Genomic DNA, 21,663 nt, shown 5'->3' with positions numbered 1-21,663 from the left:
TAAAAAGCAGACACTGAATATCTCTTTGAGCATGGTGAAGTAATTAATTAGTGTATCAATGGTGTATCAATACACCCAGTCACTACAGAGATACAGGCGTCCTTCCTAACTCAGTTGCCGGAGAGGAAGGAAACCGATCAGGGGATTTCATCATGACGCCAATGGTGACTTTAAAACAGTTACAGAGTTGAATGGTTGTGAAAAACTAAGGATGGATCAGCAAATTTAAAGTTACTCCACAATACTAACCGAAATGACAGAGTGAAAATAAAGAAGCCTGTACATAATCCTAAACATTCATCCTGTTTGCAATAAGGCACTAAAGTACAAAAATATGGCAAAGAAATTAACTTTATGTCCTGAATACAAAGCTTGATGTTTGGGGCAAATCCAACACATCACTCTGTCACGCTGTATAATGATAGGAGACAGGCACAGGAATACATGATAGGGTTTTTTATTTCTCCACCCAAAATAAAGTAAGTCATGACAATGACGTGGACAAAGCCCAAAACAAACACGTGTATATACTTATTGTGGGAAGCTTGTGGAAGGCTACCTGAAACATTTGACCCAAGTTAAACAATTTAAAGGCAATGCTACCAAATACTAATTGAGTGTATGTAAACTTCTGACCCACTGGGAATGTGATGAAAGAAATAAAAGCTGAAATAAATCATTCTCTCTACTGTTATTCTGACATTTCACATTCTTAAAATAAAGTGGTGATCCTAACTGACAGGGAATTTTTACTAGGATTAAATGTCAGGAATTGTTTAAAACTGAGTTTAAATGTATATGGGTAAGGTGTATGTAAACTTTCAACTTCAACTGTAAATAACACAGGGATGCAACCCAAACAAAAGAGCGAGGTGTAAACCTCTAAATACTACACAGGACGAAACCCGTAATAATTAGTGCACAATAACACGTAGTACGAAAGCCAATACAATAGAGCTCAGGTACTCACAAGACCAACGGATATGGGGACAATAATCGACAAGTACAATGGGGAACAGAGGGCACAAGTATACACATACTAATCACGGGGAATGGGAACCAGGTGTGCGTAATGAGACAAGACAGTCCGGGGTTGGTGGTAATGATTCCAATACAGTGATGCCTAGGCTGGTGACGTAGACCTCCGGAGCTGGTGAACGGAATGAGCAGCAGTACGGGGGGCATCCGTGACAGTACCCACCCCCTGACGCGCTGCACCAGCAGCGGGACGAAACCGGCCTTGGGGACGACCACAGGGACACGGTGCGGGTCGGTCAGGGCGCTGACGGTGAAAATCCCTGGTCAGAGAAGTGTCCAGGATGTCCACCGCAGGAACACAGCACCACTCCTCTGGGCCATACCCCTCCCAGTCAATGAGGTACTTGAGACGCCCTGCCCGACGCCTCTAATCCAGGACTTCACGGACCGAGTACCCCGGACCTGCCTCGATGTCCAGAGGAGGAGGCAGGACATCACTGGGTCCAGCCTCAGCGAGGGGACCAGGCACAACTGGCCTGAGGAGAGACACATGAAAAGTTGGGTTAATGCGGTAATCAGCAGGGATTTTCAAACGGTACATTTCCTCATTAACCTTCCTCAGGACCTCAACTTCATCGGGGTAGGGGGCAGTATTTTCACGTCTGGATGAAAAGCGTACCAAGAGTAAACTGCCTGCTACTCAGGCCCAAAAGCCAGAATATGCATATTATTAGTAGATTTGGATAGAAAACACTCTGAAGTTTCTAAAACTGTTTGAATAATGCCTGTGAGTATAACAGAACTCATATGGCAGGCAAAAACCTGAGAGAAAAATACAACCCGGAAGTGTGGAAATATGAGGTTTGTTGTTTTTCAAGTGATTGCCTATCCAATATACAGTGTCTATGGGGTCATATTGCACTTCCTAGGGCTTCCACTAGATGTCAACAGTCTTTAGAGCGTTGTTTCAGGCTTTTACTGTGAATGGGGAGCGAATAAGAGCTGTTTGTATCAGGTGTCTGGCAGTAGACCATTAGTTTAGTCACGCGCAAGCTCAGTTCTCTTTCCTTTATGAAGACAAAGGAATTGTCCGGTTGGAATATTTTTGAAGATTTATGATAAAAACATCCTAAAGATTGATTCTACACATCGTTTGACATGTTTCTACAAACTGTAATAGAACTTTTTTACTTTTCGTCTGGACTTTAGTGCGCGCGCCTTCTGCATTTGGAATAGTGAACCTAACTCACAAACAAAATGGAGGTATTTGGACATAAAGATTAGCTTTATCGAACAAAACGAACATTTATTGTGGAACTGGGATTCCTGGGAGTGCATTCCGATGAAGATCATCAAAGGTAAGTGAATATTTATAATGATATTTCTGACTTCTGTTGACTCCACAACATGGCGGGTATCTGTATGGCTTGTTTTGGTGACTGAGCGCTGTACTCAGATTATTGCAAGGTATGCTTTCACCGTAAAGCTTTTTTGAAATCTGACACAGCAGTTGCATTTAAGGAGAGGTTTATCTTTAATTCTATGCATAACAGTTGTATATTTTATCAACGTTTATGATGAGTATTTCTGTAAATTGATGTGCTCATTCACAGTGGTTTTGTAGGCAAAACATTTCTGAACATTACACACCGATGTAAAATGGGGGTTTTGGATATAAATATGAACTTTATCGAGCAAAACATACATGCATTGTGTAACATGAAGTCCTATGAGTGCCATCTGATGAAGATCATCAAAGGTTAGTGATTAGTTTTAGCTGTATTTCTGGTTTTTGTGATGCCTCTCCTTGCTTGGAAAATGGCAGTGTGGTTTTTCTTGTCTAGGTGCTGTCCTAACATAATTTAATGGTATGCTTTCACCGTAAAGCCTTTTTGAAATTGGACACTGTGGTTGGATTAACGAGAAGTTTATCTTTAAAATGGTGTATAATACTTGTATGTGTGAAAAATTTTAATTATGCGATTTTTGTTGTTTTGAATTTGCCGCTCTGCTATTTCACTGGCTGTTGGCTAGCGTCCCACATACCTTAGAGAGGTTAAATGACCCCACAAACCGGGGGCTCAGCTTCCGGCAGGGACGGCGGATGGGCAGGTTCCGGGTGCAGAGCCAGACCCAGTCGCCTGGAGGGAAAACAGGCACCTCACTGCAGTGGCGGTCAGCCTGTTCCTTGTGCTGACGCACAGCTCACTGGAGACGAGTGTGCGCAGCATTCCAGGTTTCATCAGCATGCCAAAACCACTCGTCCACCGCAGGAGCCTCGGTCTGGCTCGGATTCCAAGGTACTAGGGCCGGCTGATACCCCAACACGCACTGGAAAGGAGTAAGGTTAGTGGAGGAGTGGCGGAGGGAATTCTGCACATACTCAGTCCAAGGTACAAAATCTGCCCACTCCCCCGGCCGTTCCTGACACTAACACCTCAGGAACCTGCCCACTTTCTGATTGACCCTCTCCACCTGCCCATTAGCTTGAGGACGGTACCCGGATGTGAGACCACCAGGCGTTCCATGAGCGCTTTCCATACGTGTGAGGTGAACTGAGGGCCATGGTCTGACACAATGTCCTCCGGGATCCCATAGTGCAGGAAGATGTGTGTAAAAAGAGCCTCCACAGTTTGCATGACGGGAGCCCAGGCAGAGGAAGGAGGCGACAAGCTTTGGAAAACCGGTCCACAACGATGAGAATGGTGGTGTTCCCATGGGAGGAGGGAAGGTCAGTGACAAAGTCCCCCGAGAGGTGAGACCAGGATCATTGTGGAACCGGCAGGGGAAGGAGCTTTCCATAAGGGAGGTGTCCGGGTGTCTTTGACTGGGCACAGATGGAACAGGAAGAGACATATACCCGGGAGTACCTAGCCAAGGTGGGTCACCAGTACTTCTCAGTCAGGCAGGCGATGGTACGGCTTATCCCAGGATGACCCGACACAGGTCCGTGTGTGCCCAAGTAAGGAGGTGGTCCCACACACCCGTGGGCACGTAGGCGCAGTTCTTCGGGCACTGTGCAGGTGCGGGTTCCATACGCAGGGCCTGCCGTATGTCAGCGTCCACGTCCCACACCACTGGCACGATGATACGGGACGGAGGGATGATGGGGGTCTCCTCTCCCTGCCTCTCCTCTGTATCATTCACGTTCTTCGAACCTGGCCTATAGGAAAGCGTGAATTGGAACCTGGCAAAGAATAGAGCCCACCTGGCCTGTTTCGGGTTTAGCCTCTTCGCTGCCCTGATGTACTCCAGGTTGCGGTGGTCCGTCCACACCAGGAAAGGGTGTTTGGACCCCTCCAGCCAGTGCCTCCACGCCTTCAGAGCCTTCTTTACCGCCAAGAGTTCCCGGTCCCCTACGTCGTAGTTCCTCTAGGCAGGGCTCAGCTTCTTGGAGTAGAAGATGCAGGGCCGCAGCTTTGGAGGGGTACCGGTGTGCTGGGACAGCACTGCCCCGACTCCTACTTTGGTGGCATCCACCTCAACGATGAAGGGGAGTGAGGGGTCGGGATGTGCCAGCAAGAGAGCAGTGGTGAAGCGTGCCTTCAGTGTCTCGAACACCCTCTCCGCCTCCGCCGTCCAACGAAGCCGCTAGGGACCTCCTCTCAGCAGGGAGGTAAAAGGCACGACCACCGTGCTGAAGCCCTGGATGAACCTCTGTAAATAGTAGGCAAACCCCAGGAATCGCTGGACTGCTTTCACGGAGTTGGGGATGGGACATGACCTGACTGTGCTTACGTGTTGCTCCTCCATCTCCACTCCCTCCGTGGATATGAGGTAGCCCAAAAAGGACACGGACTGCTGGAAAAACAAACATTTCTCTTGTTTAACCCCTGTGCGGCCTCCGTCTCGTATGCGGGACGGACATCCAGCGAAAAATCATATCGCCATTAGCATAACAACATTTTAAAAAAAAAAATGTAATAAAAAAAATTCTAATTATATCGTTTTATAGATACACCTCTCCTGAATCGAACCACGTTGTCCGATTTCAAAAAGGCTTTACAGCAAAAGCAAAACATTAGATTATGTTAGAGGAGTATATCGTAAAAGTAGCCACATAGCCATTTTCCGACCAACCACATGCATCACAAATAACCAAAAAACAGCTAAATGCAGCACTAACCTTTGACAATCTTCATCAGATGACATACCTAGGACATCATGTTACACAATACATGCATTCTTTTGTTCGATAAAGTTCATATTTATATATAAAAACAGCATTTTACATCGGTGCGTAACGTTGACTAACTATTTTCCCTCAAATGCATCCGATGAAACAGAGCTACAATTTACTAAATTACTATTCGAAAACATTTTAAAAATTTAATATTGTCATTCTAAGATTTATAGATGAATATCTCTTGAAAGCACCTGTAATACCAGATTTAAAATTAACTTTACTGGGTAATCATACTTTGCGATGAAAGGGGATGCGATACTCTGAAAAATAGGCTAACGTTACATGTCAGCGCCATCTTGGAACAATCGCATATCACATCTAGTCTTGTATACTATTGTCAATAATCCCTTACCTTTGGTTGTCTTCATCAGAAAGCACTTCCAGGATTCCCAGGTCCACAACAAATGTATTTTCGTTCGAAAAAGTTCATCCATTATGTTCCATTAGCTTGTTCTTGTTAGCGCGTCTGAAGGCTGATCCAAATCCTCCGTCGGCCATGGGACAGCCATTTCGACAAAAAGCATTTTTTTTCCATTTAGGTTCGTTCAAACATGTCAAACGTTGTATAACATAAATCTTCAGGGCCTGTTTCAACAAGAGAGCCAATAAGATTCGAGGGGGACGATTGCATTGTGTTTCAAAACGTTTCGAAAGGGGAGGGTAACCAGGGGCGCCGGCGTCATAATGGTGATGGCCCTCTCCGTGTGACCACGTTCCACAGCGTCTCATTCATTCAATTTTAACAGTAGAAGGCTCAAACCAATTTGTGAAGACTGGGGACATCTAGTGGAAGCAATAGGAAGTGCTCAATGAACCATAGCTCACGGTGTGATTAATAGGCAACGTGATGAAGTTGAGTTTGCAATTCAGAATTCCACTTCCTGTTTCCATCTCTCTCGGAGTTTTGACTGCCATATGAGTTCTGTTATACTCACAGACACCATTCAAACAGTTTTAGAAACTTTAGGGTGTTTTCTATCCACAAGGATTAATTATATGCATATCCTAGCTTCTGAGTTTGAGTAGGAGGCCGTTTAAAATGGGCACAAATTTTTTTCAAAAATCGCTTTAGCGCCCCCTATCCTAGGGGAACGCCAAGAGGTTAACATATAGATCATGCTCTAACAGTCTTCCCAGCGCAGACCTGACTAACGAGACATGCTGGGCGCGGCCAGCAGAATAGGCCAAAATGTGGTCTATATAAACCACTATGCCCCATCGCAGCATGTCCCGAAACACTTTGTTAATAAAGGCCTGGAAGACTGAAGGAGCATTAGACAGGCCAAAGAGCATTACTCCTCGCCTATTAGAAGATAGAGGGCAGGTCGGGGAGAAATGACTCCTTTCTCCACAATAGGAGCAGAGGCCCAGATTACTCCTTCTCCTACGCTCTGCCTCGGGAAAACGTGAGGAGCCCACCTCCATCGGCTCTGGCCACGGAGCAGGTGTAGCCATGGGCTCCGGATTCCGGGTAGGTCTTCGTCGGAATCGCAGGAGGTTGTCCAACCGGATCGCCATCCTGATGAGCTGGTCGAGTGACAGGTTGTCATCACGGAAGGCTAACTTCATCTGTACCTCCTCCCGCAGTTCGTTGCGGAACACGATGACCAGAGCTGACTGGTCCCATCCGGTGGAAACCGCGATGATTCGGAACTCCAGGGGTGGTCCTAGATCCCTGGCGTAGTTGGAGTAGGCACTCAACGCCCTCTCGGCCCTCCACAGGATGATCAAACACTGAGAGGAAGAGGAAGGTGAAGCGCTCGTACGACTCGACCTTGGGTCCGCCCGTTTCCCAGACCGCGACACACCAGTCCAGGGCCCATCCGGTCAGTGCCGAGATGACGGTGGCAACCCTGTCTCTCCCAGAGACAGCCTCGGCGTAGCAAGCGAGGTACAAGTCACATGGCATAAGGAATCACTTGCATCTCGCTGGCACGCCGTCAAAGAGCTCCAGGAAGGACAGGGGTATTCCGCGGACCGGCTCAGATGGGACGGAGGCAGGTACTGGTGGTGTGGGGTCTGGTGCCAGAACCGGTGCTGGAGACCGGAGGGACTGCACATTCCACTCCAAATGCTGGATGGTTGCCAGCAAGCTCTCCATGGCATTGCCGGGTCTGGAGAGACAGTCCTCGTGGTGCTGGACTGTCTCTACGATGGTCACCAGCTCGGCCTTTTGCGTTGTCTCCATTTAGATGGGTCGATTATTCTGTCACACTGTATAATGACAGGAGACGGGCGCAGGAATACGTAATAGGGAGTTTTATTTCTCCAACCAAAATAAAGTACATCATGAAAACGACGGGGACGAAGCCCAAAACAAACACGTATATATACAGTTGAAGTCAGAAGTTTACATACACCTTGGCCAAGAACATTTAAACTCAGTTTTTCACAATTCCTGACATTTAATCCTAGTAAAAATCCTCTGTCTTAGGTCAGTTAGGATCACCACTTTATTTTAAGAATGTGAAATGTCAGAATAATAGTAGAGAGAATGATTTATTTCAGCTTTTACTTCTTTCATCACATTCCCAGTGGGTCAGAAGTTTACATACACTCAATTAGTATTTGGTAGCATTGCCTTTAAATTGTTTAACTTGGGTCAAATATTTGGGGCAGCCTTCTACAAGCTTCCCACAATAAGTTGGGTGAATTTTGGCCCATTCCTCCTGACAGAGCTGGTGTAACTGAGTCAGGTTTGTAGGCCTCCTTGCTCGCACACGCTTTTACAGTTTTTAAAATCTTCTATAGGATTGAGGCCATGGCCGTGTGCTGGCCACTCCAATACCTTGACTTTGTTGTCCTTAACCTGTCTGGGAACCTGGGACGTTTGCGTCCCACCCTAGTCAACAACCAGTGGAATCGCGTTGCGCGAAATACAAATACCTCATAAATGCTGTAACTTCAATTTCTCAAACTTATGACTATTTTACACCATTTTATAGATACACCTCTCCTGAATCGAACCACGTTGTCCGATTTCAAAAAGGCTTTACAGCAAAAGCAAAACATTAGATTATGTTAGGAGAGTAACCTGCCAAAAATAATCCAAAATAATCACACTGCCATTTTCAAAGCAACTAGCATGCATCACAAATACCCCAAAACAGCTAATCTTCATTAGATGACACTCCTAGGACATCATGTTACACAATTCATGCATTTTTTGTTCGATAAAGTTCATATTTATATATAAAAACAGCATTTTACATCAACGCGTGATGTTCATAAAATATTTTCCCTCAAATGCTTTCGGTGGATCAGCGCTACAATTTACAAAATTACTATTCGAAAACATTGTTAAAATTTAATATTGTCATTCAAAGAATTAGAGATTAACATCTCGTGAATGCAACCGCATTGCCAGATTTAAAAAGAACTTTACTGGGAAATCACACTTTGCAATAAATGAGGTGCTATGCTCAGAAAAATAGGCTAGGCGATACAGGTTAGCGCCATCTTGGAACCATCTAAAATCAAATATACTATTGTAAATATTCCCTTACCTTTGATTATCTTCATCAGAAGGCACTTCCAGGAATCCCAGGTCCACAACAAATGTAGTTTTGTTCGAAAAAGTTAATAATTTATGTCCCAATAGCTCCTTCTTGTTAGCGCGTTCCGAAGGGTTCTCATAATGTACGAGGCACGCGGGACTTCGTCACGAATGTGCAAAAAATATATATTTACGTTCGTTCAAACATGTCAAACGTTGTATAACATAAATCTTTAGGGCCTTTTTCAATCAGAGCTTCAATAATATTCAAGGCGGACGATTGCATTGTCTTACTAAACGTTTCGGAATGAAAGGGTACCCACGGGCGCCCGCGTCATAGTAGTAATGGCCCTCCCCCTATGACCAACTTTCCATGCCTCTCATTCGGTCAGTTTTTACCGGAGAAGACTCAAACCACTTTGTAAAGACTGTTGACATCTAGTGGAAGCCATAGGAAGTGCTAAATGAATCCTAACTCACGGTGTGTTTCATCGGCAAAGTGTTGAAGGTGATTCAACAAATCAGATTTCCACTTCCTGCATGGAATCATCTCAGGTTTTTGCCTGCCATATGAGTTCTGTTATCCTGTTAGGGCTAGGGGGCAGTATTGACACGGCTGGATAAAAAACGTACCCGATTTAATCTGGTTACTACTCCTGCCCAGTAACTAGAATATGCATATAATTAATGGCTTTGGATAGAAAACACTCCAAAGTTTCTAAAACTGTTTGAATGGTGTCTGTGAGTATAACAGAACTCAAATGGCAGGTCAAAACCTGAGAAGATTCTGTACAGGAAGTACCCTGTCTGACCATTTCTTGGCCTTCTTTGCCATCTCTATCCAAAACAAAGGATCTCTGCTGTTACGTGACACTTCCTACGGCTCACATGGGCTCTCAGAAGGCGGCAAAAAGCTGAATCGTGGCTTTGCAGGCTCTGGCTGAAAAAAAGTAGCGCGTTTGGGTAGTGGCTGGTTACAGTACTGTGAGACTCAGGCGCGTGCCCGCGTCGACCGAATGCTTTATTTTCTTTCCTCTGTTTACCTAAACGTAGATTCCCGGTCGGAATATTATCGCTTTTTTACGAGAAAAATGGCATAAAAATGTATTTTAAACAGCGGTTGACATGCTTCGAAGTACGGTAATGGAATATTTAGAATTTTTTGGTCACGAATTGCGCCATGCTCGTGACCCTTATTTACACTTCGGATAGTGTCTGGAACGCACGAACAAAACGCCGCTATTTGGATATAACGATGGATTATTTTGGACCAAACCAACATTTGTTATTGAAGTAGCAGTCCTGGGAGTGCATTCTGACGAAGACAACAAAGGTAATCAAACTTTTGTAATAGTAAATCGGAGTTTGGTCAGGGCTAAACTTGGTGGGTGTCTAAATGGCTAGCCGTGATGGCTGAGCTATCTACTGAGAATATTGCAAAATGTGCTTTTACCAAAAAGCTATTTTAAAATCAGACACCTCGATTGCACAAAGGAGTTCTGTATCTATAATTCTTAAAATAATTGTTATGTTTTTTGTGAACGTTTATCGTGAGTAATTTAGTAAATTCACCGGAGGTTTGCGGGGGGTATGCTAGTTCTGAACGTCACATGCTAATGTAAAAAGCTGGTTTTTGATATAAATATGAACTTGATTGAACAAAACATGCATGTATTGTATAACATAATGTCCTAGGTGTGTCATCTGATGAAGATCATCAAAGGTTAGTGCTGCATTTAGCTGTCTTCTGGGTTTTTGTGACATTACATGCTAGCTTGAAAAATGGGTGTCTGATTATTTCTGGCTGGGTACTCTGCTGACATAATCTAATGTTTTGCTTTCGTTGTAAAGCCTTTTTGAAATCGGACAGTGTGGTTAGATTAACGAGAGTCTTGTCTTTAAAATGCTGTAAAATAGTCATATGTTTGAGAAATTGAAGTAATAGCATTTCTAAGGTATTTGAAAATCGCGCCACGGCTTTCAACTGGCTGTTGCGTAGGTGGGACGCCTAGCCCAGAGAGGTTAAACTCACAGACACCATTCAAACAGTTTTAGAAACTTTAGAGTGTTTTCTATCCAAATCTACTAATAATATTTTCTAGTTACTGTGCAGGAGTAGTAACCAGATTAAATCGTGTACGTTTTTTATCCGGCCGTGCAAATACTGCCCCCTAGCCCCAACAGGTTTTAAGCCACTTTGCCACAACTTTGGAAGTATGCTTGGGGTCATTGTCCATTTGAAAGACCCATTTGCAACCAAGCTTTAACTTCCTGACTGATGTCTTGAGATGTTGCTTCAATATATCCACATAATTTTCCTCCCTCATGATGCCATCTATTTTGTGAAGTGCACCAGTCCCTCCTGCAGCAAAGCACCCCCACAACATGATGCTGCCACCCCCTTGCTTCACAGTTGGGATGGTGTTCTTCGGCCTGCAAGCATCCCCCTTTTTCCTCCAAACATAACGATGGTCATTATGACCAAACAGTTCTATTTTTGTTTCATCAGACCAGAGGACATTTCTCCAAAAAGTATGATCTTTGTCCCCATGTGCAGTTGTAAACCTGGATTTTTTTTGTCTGGATTTTTTATGGTGGTCTTGGAGAAGTGGCTTCTTCCTTGCTGAGTGGCCTTTCAGGTTATGCCGATATAGAACTCGTTTTACTGTGTATATAGATACTTTTGTACCTGTTTCCTCCAGCATCTTCACAAGGTCCTTTGCTGTTGTTCTGGGATTGATTTGCACTTTTCGCACCAAAGTACCTATCATCTCTAGGAGACAGAACGCGCCGCCTTCCTGAGCGGTATGACGGCTGCGTGGTCCTTTGGTGTTTATACTTGCGTACTATTGTTTGTACAGATGAACATGGTACTCAAATGATGTCAATTAGCCTATCCGATGCTTCTAAAGCCATAACATCATTTCCTGGAATTTTCCAAGCTGTTTAAAGGCACAGTCAACTTAGTGTATGTAAACTTCTGACCCACTGGAGTTGTGACACAGCAAATTATAAGTGAACTAATCTGTCTGTTAAAACCTCTCTGGGGTATGTGGGACGCTAGCGTGACACACTATTCAACAGCCAGTGAAATAGCAGGGTGGCAAATTCAAAACAACAGAAATCACGTAATTCAAATTTCTCAAACATGCAACTATTAAATCCCATTTTAAAGATACACTTTTTGTTAATCCAACCACATTGTCCGATTTCAAAAAGGCTTTACGGCGAAAGAATAACATTAGATTATGTTAGGACAGCGCTGAGACAAGAAAAACCACACAGCCATTTTCCAAGCAAGGAGAGGCGTCACAAAAACCAGAAATACAGCTAAACTTAATCACTCACCTTTGACGATCTTCATCAGATGACACTCCCAGGACTCAACGTTACACAATACATTTATGTTTTGTTCGATAAACTTCATATTTATATAAAAAAAACATTTTACATTGGCGCGTGATGTTCAGAAAATGTTTTGTCTCCAAAACTGAATGAGCACATCAATTTACAAAAATACTCATCATAAACATTGATAAGATTTACAACAGTTATTGAAAGAATTATAGATACACTTCTCCCTAATGCAACCAGTGTGTCAGATTTCAAAATAGCTTTACGGCGAAAGCACATTGTTCAACATTCTGAGTACAGAGCTCAGCCATGAAAGCAAGCCATACAGTTACCCGCCAAGTTCTGGAGTCAACAAAACTCAGAAATAGTATTATAAATCTTCACTTACCTTTGATGATCTTTGTCGGAATGCACTCCCAGGACTCCCACTTCCACAAGAAATGTTCGTTTTGTTCGATAAACTCCATATTTATGTCCAAATTCCTCCGTTTTGTTCACACGTTCAGATCACTATTCCAAAGACAAAATGCGCGAGTGCAAAACCCCAGACGAAAAGTCAAAAAGTTCCATTACCGTTCGTAGAAACATGTCAAACGATGTTTACAATCAATCCTTAGGGTCTTTTTAACATACATATTCGATAATATTCCAACTGGACAATAGCGTATTCATTACAGAGGAAAAAGAAGGAAAGGCGCGCCTGCGTGAATGCGCAGTAAACAACTCATTGGCCTCAGGCAGTCCACTTGTTGAGTCAGCTCTTATTCTCTCCCCAGTCACAGTAGAAGCATGAAACAACGTTCTAAAGACTGTTGACATCTAGTGGAAGCCTTAGGAAGTGAAAAATGAACCCTAAGTCACTGTATACTGTATAGGCAATCACTTGAAAAACAACAAACCTCATATTTCAGAGTGTTTTCTATCCAAATCTACTAATAACATGCACATCCTACCTTCTGAGCCTGAGTAGCAGGCAGTTTACTACGGGCACGCCTTTCATCTGGATGTCAAAATACTACCCCCTACCCTAGAGAAGTTAACAATTGTTGGAAAATGACTTGTGTCATGCACAATGTAGATGTCCTAACCGACTTGCCAAAACTATAGTTTGTTAACAAAAATTTGTGGAGTGTTTGAAAAATGAGTTTTAATGACTCCAAGCTAAGTGTATGTAAACTTCCGACTTCAACTGTATATAACACAAGGAGGTAACCCAACAAAAGCGTGATGTGTAAGCCTCTAAATGACTCTTCATGTTTTCAAGCATGGTGGTGGCTGTATCATGTTATGGGTATGCTTGTCATTGGCAAGGACAGGAGGTTTGTGGATAAAAATAAATGGAATAGAGCTAATCACTGGAAAAATCCTAGAGGAAAAGGTGGTTCAGATTGCTTTCCAAAAGACACTGGGAGAAAAATGAACCCTGAGTGGACTAGTTCCAGTTTAGACTTAAATCACCTTAAAAAATCGATGGCAAGACTTGAAAGTTCTGTCTAGCAATGATCAACAACCAACTTGACAAAGCTTGAAGAATTTTTTAAAGAATAATGTGGAAATATTGTACAATTCAGGTGTCCAAAGCTCTTAGAGATTTACGCAGAAAGACTCAAAGCTGTAATCACTGCCAAAGGTAATTCTAACATGCATTGCCTCAGGGAGCTGAATATTTATGGAATCAAGATATATACTGAAAGTGTTTTATTTTTCATAAATTCTAACATTTGCAAAAAACGTTTTTTTTCTCACTTTGACATTACAGAGTATTTTGTGTAGATCGTTGACAATTTTAAAAATAATAATAATTTAATCCATTTTAATCCTACCTTGTAACACAGCAAAATGTGGAATAAATCAAGGGGTGTGAATACTTTCTGAAGGCAATGTATGTAATGTATTGCCATATATAATACAATTTTAAAGGCTAATAAGGCTGGTGGAACCATTAGTAGAGGGTTCTAGGACGATCCCTCCAAAGATGAAAGGGTTCTTGGAAGAACCCTTCATAGAGGGTTCTAGGAATAACCTTAAAATTATTGTTGTTATTGATAGAACCATTCATAGAGGGTCCTAGGTAGAACCCTTCATAGAGTGTTCTAGTTAGAACCATAGGGAGAACCATTCTAGGGAGAACCCTCTGCAAAGGGTTCTACCTAGCACCAAATAGGGTTCCCCAATGGGGACAAACCGAAGAACCCTATATGGTTCTACTTAGCACCTTTTTTCGAAGAGTGTACAACCACAGTATGATCCGTTACCTGAAGCAGAAGCACAAAAAAGCCACATTAAGGAAAGAGCAGAGGGATACAGTGGCCCTCCCACAGACCCTGGGCTTGGCCGTCTCGCCCGGCGTTGGGGGAGCCAATAAAATGGAGAAAGCCAAGGAGCACATTCTACAAGTAAATAACATGCTACATCTCTTTTTTTCTCCCTCTTTCTCTCTCTCTAGACACACATACCCTCATCATTCTCATTCTTGCCCTCCCTCTGTTCATTGAACAATTTCCTCCCTCCCAGTCAAGCACTTCCCTACCCTCCCTCAGTCCCTCCCTCATTCAGTTAGAACACTGCTCAGTGCAAACCCCTGCTCAGCCAAGCTGTTTCCAATGTTCCACATGGCCCCCGCACTCCAGGCAGCCATAAATCTTACCATGCCTCTCATACTTTCACCACACAGGAAAATGTTGGAAACAGCTTTTTATTTTAACTCTGTACAGGTCACACAGAACTGGTGATGAAAAAGTTGTTATTGATGTTTTATTTTCTCACTAATCTATGTGATTGATTTAACGGAACACTACTTTGGAAGTATTGAATTGCTAATCTTTATTACAGAGTTAGATGGTTTCTGATATATGTGAAACCTTGTCATATTAGTTTGGATGTTTTTGCTCATTCATTCAACTCATGTTTTGTCTTTTGTAGATCTGTGCAAACTTGGACTCATATAAAATTATAACGGTAAACCTTGGGGAAAACAAAAAAGAACAACACTAAAACATTGCCACTGCTGAACAGAGAAAATAGGTACTCTTGTTATTTCCAGTAGAGAGAGATAATGAATTAAGAGATGCATATACTGAAACCCTACCTGCGACGTAAGCACCCAGAGCAGTGGGTGATCTGGAAATAACAAAATTATGAGATAACACGTTTATTTTCATGTTGTACTCTACTTGAAGGCTACCGATAAGATTATTTTTCAACCATTTTTCATACCAAGTGTCATGACACCCTGTTATACCTCAAATGTACATTCCAAAGCAATTATCTATGTTTTCCTAGAGCTGCAAAAGAGGAGAATCAGAAGGTGAAAGTTTGTGCTGAGCATCTACGACAGTACAACGAGGCCCTGTACCTAAGCAAAACCATCCACATGTGTGATTCCTTCAGCTTCCTGGACAAATACTTTTACGAGGAGCTAAAGAAGAAAGTGACCCCTGAGGGCGAGGTGGCCATCATTAAGACTGACACAGAGAGATTCCTCTTCACACTTTTAAAGGTAGCATACTGTATATCTACTGTTTTTAGACTGTACTGTAGCCCTACATTGATGTCTGGGAGTTTAACTATTTTACATGGCTTTCTTCCAAATATACTTTCTTGCAGATAGCAAAGAAAAACTGCAGGAATTGGTTAAGCTTCCCCAGTATGAATATAATAGCCTCTCTAAGTTGAGAACCAAGATCCTGCAAGAGTTTACATTTAGAGAGAAGGCGAGGGGGATCATGTTCACCAAGAGCCATTGCAGTACCATTGCATTAGCTCAATTGGTTCAGGAGAACTCAAAGTTTGAGGAAGTCTAAGTAAAAGCTTGCAATGTGATTGGAGGAGGAGACCAGAGTAAAGTGAAACCAATGACTGCTGTGAGTGCACTGTTTCTAATTTTACAAAGGCTGGCTGCCAGCCAAGTCTGCTGTTTACTTAAAAAGATTATATGATCAAAACTACTTTGAAAACATTGAATGTGTGAAAATGTACTTAAATTGATGATTGTAGTATTACATCAAAGTGGTTCATCTTTGTTTGACTAATTAATGCATGATGTCACACATCTTGTGGTCTGTAAAGTTGTGTTTAGGTACATTGTATTCAATAATTTAGTATACAGTGTATTCGGAGAGTTTTCAGACCACTTGACTTTTTCCATATTTTGTAATGTTACAGGCTTATTTTGAAATTGATTATATTGTGTCTTCCCCTCATCAATCTACACACAATACCCCATAATGACAAAGAAAAAACTGAAATATCACATTTCCATAAGTATTCAGACCCTTTAGTTAATACTTTGTTAATGCACCTTTGGCAGCGATTACAGCCTCGAGTCTTGGCACACCTATATTTGGGGAGTATCTCCCATTTTTCTCTGCAGATCCTCTCAAGCTCTGTCAGGTTGGATGAGGAGCGTCGCTGCACAGTATTTATTTTCATATATATATATTTAAAACAAACTGTTTTCGCTTTGTCATTATGGGGTATTGTGTGTAGATTGATGAGAAAATACAAATATTTCATACATTTTACAATGAGTCTGTAACGCAACAAAATGTGGAAAAAGTGAAGGGCTCTGAATACTCTCCGAATGCACTGTATTTTATTTTGCCCACATTTGTGTTTATCAGGCAGAACAAAGGGAAGTTTTGGAACACGGAGGTCAACTTGCTGATTGCAACAACAGTGGCTGAAGACGGTCTGGACATAGCAGCATGTAACTTTTTGATACGATAGCTTGTGACCAATGAGATCACTATGATTCTGGTCAGTGATTTAAAAGGTTAACTGGCTTTGCCAAAAACATGTTATTATTAGTCATCATCCACAGTGTCATTATTAACTAAGAATGATGAACTAAGATTCTCTATTGTCTGCTAACTCTTTGGTATGCGCCACATGAGATAAATAAATAGTATAATGTATTAGCAGTATAATGGTCTATAATGTATAATGTATAATGGTTAGCAGACAATGTATTCACGGTATAATGGTTAGCAGACAATGTATTCACTGTATAACTCAATCTGCATCATCATACTGTTAGCATGACTTCAAGCTCCCGTTGCCATGGTTTAATGAGAGCATGTTTACTGTTTTTATGTCTTAGGCCCGAGGCAGAGGCGAGGACAGTAGTTACACTTTAGTGGCGGGGGAGGGTTCTGGGGTCGCTGAAAGAGAGTGTCAGTGAGTACCATGAGAAGATAATGAGCAAAGCTACTGATGAAGTCAAGAAATGAGATCAAGCGGAATATGATAAAAGGATATGCCTCCACTCTCAAATCGTAACCTCCAGCTTGATATTAAATGAATTGTTTTCCTGCAATTGAGTAAAATCAGATTCCCGGCGAAAGAGAAATCAAAGAGAAAACACATCACTTACTGAGAGGCTAACGGACTACAAGACCGTTTCATAGCATGCAAACTGTGGACAGGTAGGCCTATTCCTTGTCCTACTTCTGTAAAGAGAGAAAGATGTTGGTGTTGACCTATAATAGACAACATTTGACGTTAAAGTCTGAAAGGAACTTGCTCATCTAGCAAATCAGGAGTATGTTTTGTTGCCTGAAGATTATGATCACTTGCCTGAAAATGTAAATGAACCTTTTTCGCTTCAGGAAAGTCATAGACTGACTGTAGAAAACTTTATGAAGACATTCCTAATATTAAGTTGCACACCCTTTTGCCCTCAGACAGCCTCAATTTGTCGGGGCATGGACTCTACAAGGTGTCAAGCATTCAACAGGGATGCTTGCCAATGTTGACTCAAATGTTTCCCACAGTTGTGTCAAGTTGGCTGGATGTTCTTTGGGTGGTGGACCATTGTTGATACACACAAGAAAATGTTGAGTGTGAAATAAATCCAGCAGCGTTGCAGTTCTAGACACACTCAAACCGCTGTGCCTGGCACCTACTACCATACCCCATTTAAAGGCACTTAAATACTTATTTAACATGTCTCCTCCCCTTCAGCTACACTGATTGAAGTGGATTTAACAAGTGACATCAATAGGGGATCATAACTTTCACCTGGATTAACCTGATCAGTCTATGTCATGGAAAGAGAAGGTGTTCCTAATGTTTTGTACTCTCAGTGTATATTTCCTGCTTTTCACCTACACATAGGGGATGAATCAGAAAGATCAGAATTATTAGTATTTTTGTTGTTATCAGTAAAATAAATCTCAGAGGATGCTGAACTTGCCCGACTGCCATAAATTGTCTGTCTTGGGACAATTGGGAGGAACCAAAATGATCAGTTTTAGGCAACTGGAATTCTTTCTGTTTGGTTGTTTTACCTGCCCAATGGGGCAACCTCAGAGGAGGCTCAACTTGCGCGTCTGCTCAGTTCACTTACCCGATCTTCTCAGTTCACTTGCCCCAGGCAATAAGGCAACCTTTAAAAAAATCCCTGAATAGATATTCAAACATTTAAATCTATATCTACTGTAAGTGCATGTTGCAAAGCTAATGCCAGTTGTCCACTCTCATTGATTTCTTCCTGCAGAGATGGGGTTCAATGATGCTCTACCGTGGAATTGAGGTACTTCCTGGTGACGTGTGATGAGAAGAAGAAGAACATCAACAAGTGGAGTGAGCTGGGTATCCAGTTACCTGCCTCTGACTATGCTGAACATGCTCAATCTGTGGTCGAAGCTCTGAGGATGAAGAATCACTGTATAACATGGTAGCTACAAGAATTGTTGCCAAAGAGTAAGGATCGGGAAAAAAATGCGTGATGCTGCTTGTACCTTTGGTAGTTGGATTTAATAATCAGCCTTATTTTCACTGCAAATTACACATGTTCAAACTGTGTGTGACTTTTATATTTTTTATTGCGAAGACTGTTAAATGCGTGTCACGTCCTGACCAGTAAATGGGGTTATTTGTCATTGTAGTTTGGTCAGGACGTGGCAGGGGGTGTTTGTTTTGTGTGTTTCGGTGTTTTTGGTTTATGTTCTATATTTTCTATTTCTATGTGTATATCTAGTTTTCTATTTCTATGTTGGGTTTTTGGCAATGACCTCCAATTAGAGGCAGCTGGTTGTCGTTGTCTCTAATTGGAGGCCATATTTAGTTGGGTTTGTTTTCACTTGTGTTTTGTGGGTGGTTATTTTCTGTATAGCCTGTGTGCCTTATCTGTTTCGTCGTTTTGTTATTTTTGTTTAAGTGCTCACGTTACTTCAAATAAATTAAGAAGATGAGCACTTTACCCGCTGCGCCTTGGTCCAATCCTTACGACGCCTATGACAGAACCACCCACCAAAAATGGACCAAGCAGCAGAAGAAGGAGCAGCAGGAGAGATATTTGGAGTCATGGACGTGGGAGGAGATCCTTGATGGCAAGGGTCCATGGAGCCAGGCTGGGGAGTACCAGCGCCCAAAGGAGGAACAGGAGGAAGCGAAGAGGGAACGACGGAGGTACGAGGCATTGTATCCTCCATTTCAGGAGGTGGAGAGACAGCCCCAAAAAATGTTTTGGGGGGGCAGCCCTGACCTAACTTCCCGGGCGTACAGGAGAGAGCCGTGAATCAAACTGGAACCAGTGAAGGAGTCAAGCGAGGAGTTTGACGCGAGATTCCGGAGAATGGTGCTGGCGGAAAGGGCACTACGAAACTGGCGGACAGAGGGGTGAGAAATGCATTACGGGGTAGTGCGCACTATCTCGCCCATCCGCACGCACAGTCCGGTGCTGGTTGTGCAGGCCGTGCGCTCCATCCCTCCAGTGCGCCATCACAGCCCAGTACGTCCGGTGCTTACTCTCCGCACTCGCCCTGAGGTGCGTGTTAATAGCCTGGCGCCTCCAAAGCCAGCCCCACGCATCAGACCTCCAGTGCGCCTGCCCAGTCCAGTACGTCCTGTTACTGCTCTCCGCACTCGCCCTGAGGTGCGTGTTAATATTCTGTCGCCTCCAAAGCCAGTCCCACGCATCAAACCTCCAGTGCGCCTGCTCAGTCCAGTACGTCCTGTTCCTGCTCCCCACACGAGCCTTGAGGTGCGTGTTACTAGTCTGGCACCTCCTATGCCAGTCCCACGCATCAGGCCTCCAGTGCGCCTGCTCAGCCCTGTCTCCAGCGACGCTCCTCAGCCCGGAGTCTCCAGCGACGCTCCTCAGCCCGGAGTCTCCAGCGATGCCGCGCAGCCCAGAGTTTTCTGAATGGGAGCTACGCCCAGAGCCACCTCTGTAGTGGGAGGTTTGAGAATGAGGGGTGTAGCACAGGGACCGGCGTTGACGGTGGCCACCCTCCCTTCCCTCCCTTTAACTTTGGGGTTGTTTTGGTGGGGCGTTTTGTTTTTGAGGTGCATTCGGGGTCTGCACCTTTAGGGGGGGGTACTGTCACGTCCTGACCAGTAAAAGGGGTTATTTGTCATTGTAGTTTGGTCAGGGCGGGGCAGGGGGTGTTCGTTTTGTGTGTTTCGGTGTTTTTGGTTTATGTTCTATATTTTCTATTTCTATGTGTGTATCTAGTTTTCTATTTCTATGTTGGGTTTTTGGCAATGACCTCCAATTAGAGGCAGCTGGTTGTCGTTGTCTCTAATTGGAGGCCATATTTAGTTGGGTTTGTTTTCACTTGTGTTTTGTGGGTGGTTATTTTCTGTATAGCCTGTGTGCCTTATGGAACTGTTTCATCGTTTTGTTATTTTTGTTTAAGCGTTCACGTTACTTCAAATAAATTAAGAAGATGAGCACTTTACCCGCTGCGCCTTGGTCCAATCCTTACGACGCCTATGACAATGCGCAATGATATTGGGGGTTTCAGATGCCTTTTTCTTTCTTTTTAACAAGTTGCCAATTGCAATGAAATGAATCATAGTCATTGTCAATAAATTGAATTATGCAATCAGTAAATGTTGAATCAAATTAATAATATGCTTGCATAAAAAAAAGGGATCCTAGAGAAAAGATTCCATTACTTATAACTATGTGCCCTAGATATTTTCATGCTTACTCACTGACTCGGAAAAAACTGGTTTAGCAGGAAGAGAGCTGAGAGAGGAAGATGACTAGTTGAATATGATGTGCAAACATTTCACAATTGTGCTTGATCTGTGCTCCTAGATGAGCAGTTATTGTGTCAGACACTGCATTTGCTTCCGTCAGTAACAACATAATTACACAATTATTGTCACATACCCTGGATAGGTGCAGTCAAATGTATTGTTTTACAGGGTCAACCATAGTAGTAAGTCACTCATGGAGCAAATTAGGCTTAAGTACCTTGCTCAAGGGCACATCAACAGATGTTTCACCTTGTCAGCTCGGGTATTCGAACCAGCGACCTTTCAGCGAACTCTCTAACCGGAATGGATCAAACTAAAGATGATAATGAACTTCTTCACAGTTCTTCTCCCTTGGGATCCTCTGGTGTTTCCCTGGTCCCTGTGGTACTTTCTCACTACAGTGCACCTGTTGGCACACATGCTCACGTTAGATCTGACATACAGAAGACAGGTGGTGTTTTTTGGTGCTGGAAAATAGATGAATAAGTACACATCACATTAAGATTGTTGGTAAATTCACGTATCACTTTGTCAATGTCACAGGTATGTGTTACCCTGGCTACTGTGATTTGATAGTTCAGGGATTAATCAAAGAACATGATATGAGGGCTTGCCTTATAAATTGCATGCTTATGACTTTGCCCCTTGGTTACTG

The 21,663-nt window shown here is 43.0% G+C and overlaps 1 pseudogene; it reads left to right on the top strand.

Annotated features, from left to right (window-relative positions):
• The first annotated feature begins 14,212 nt into the window (after positions 1 to 14,212).
• On the top strand, positions 14,213 to 17,439 carry LOC123730555 (interferon-induced helicase C domain-containing protein 1-like; annotated as a pseudogene).
• Positions 17,440 to 21,663: the final 4,224 nt, after the last annotated feature.

Source organism: Salmo salar, chromosome ssa25 (genome assembly GCF_905237065.1).
Source record: "Salmo salar chromosome ssa25, Ssal_v3.1, whole genome shotgun sequence".
Classification (NCBI taxonomy): domain Eukaryota; kingdom Metazoa; phylum Chordata; class Actinopteri; order Salmoniformes; family Salmonidae; genus Salmo; species Salmo salar.
Note: the sequence above shows the minus strand (reverse complement) of the source record. Positions and strands in the feature narration are given on the sequence as shown.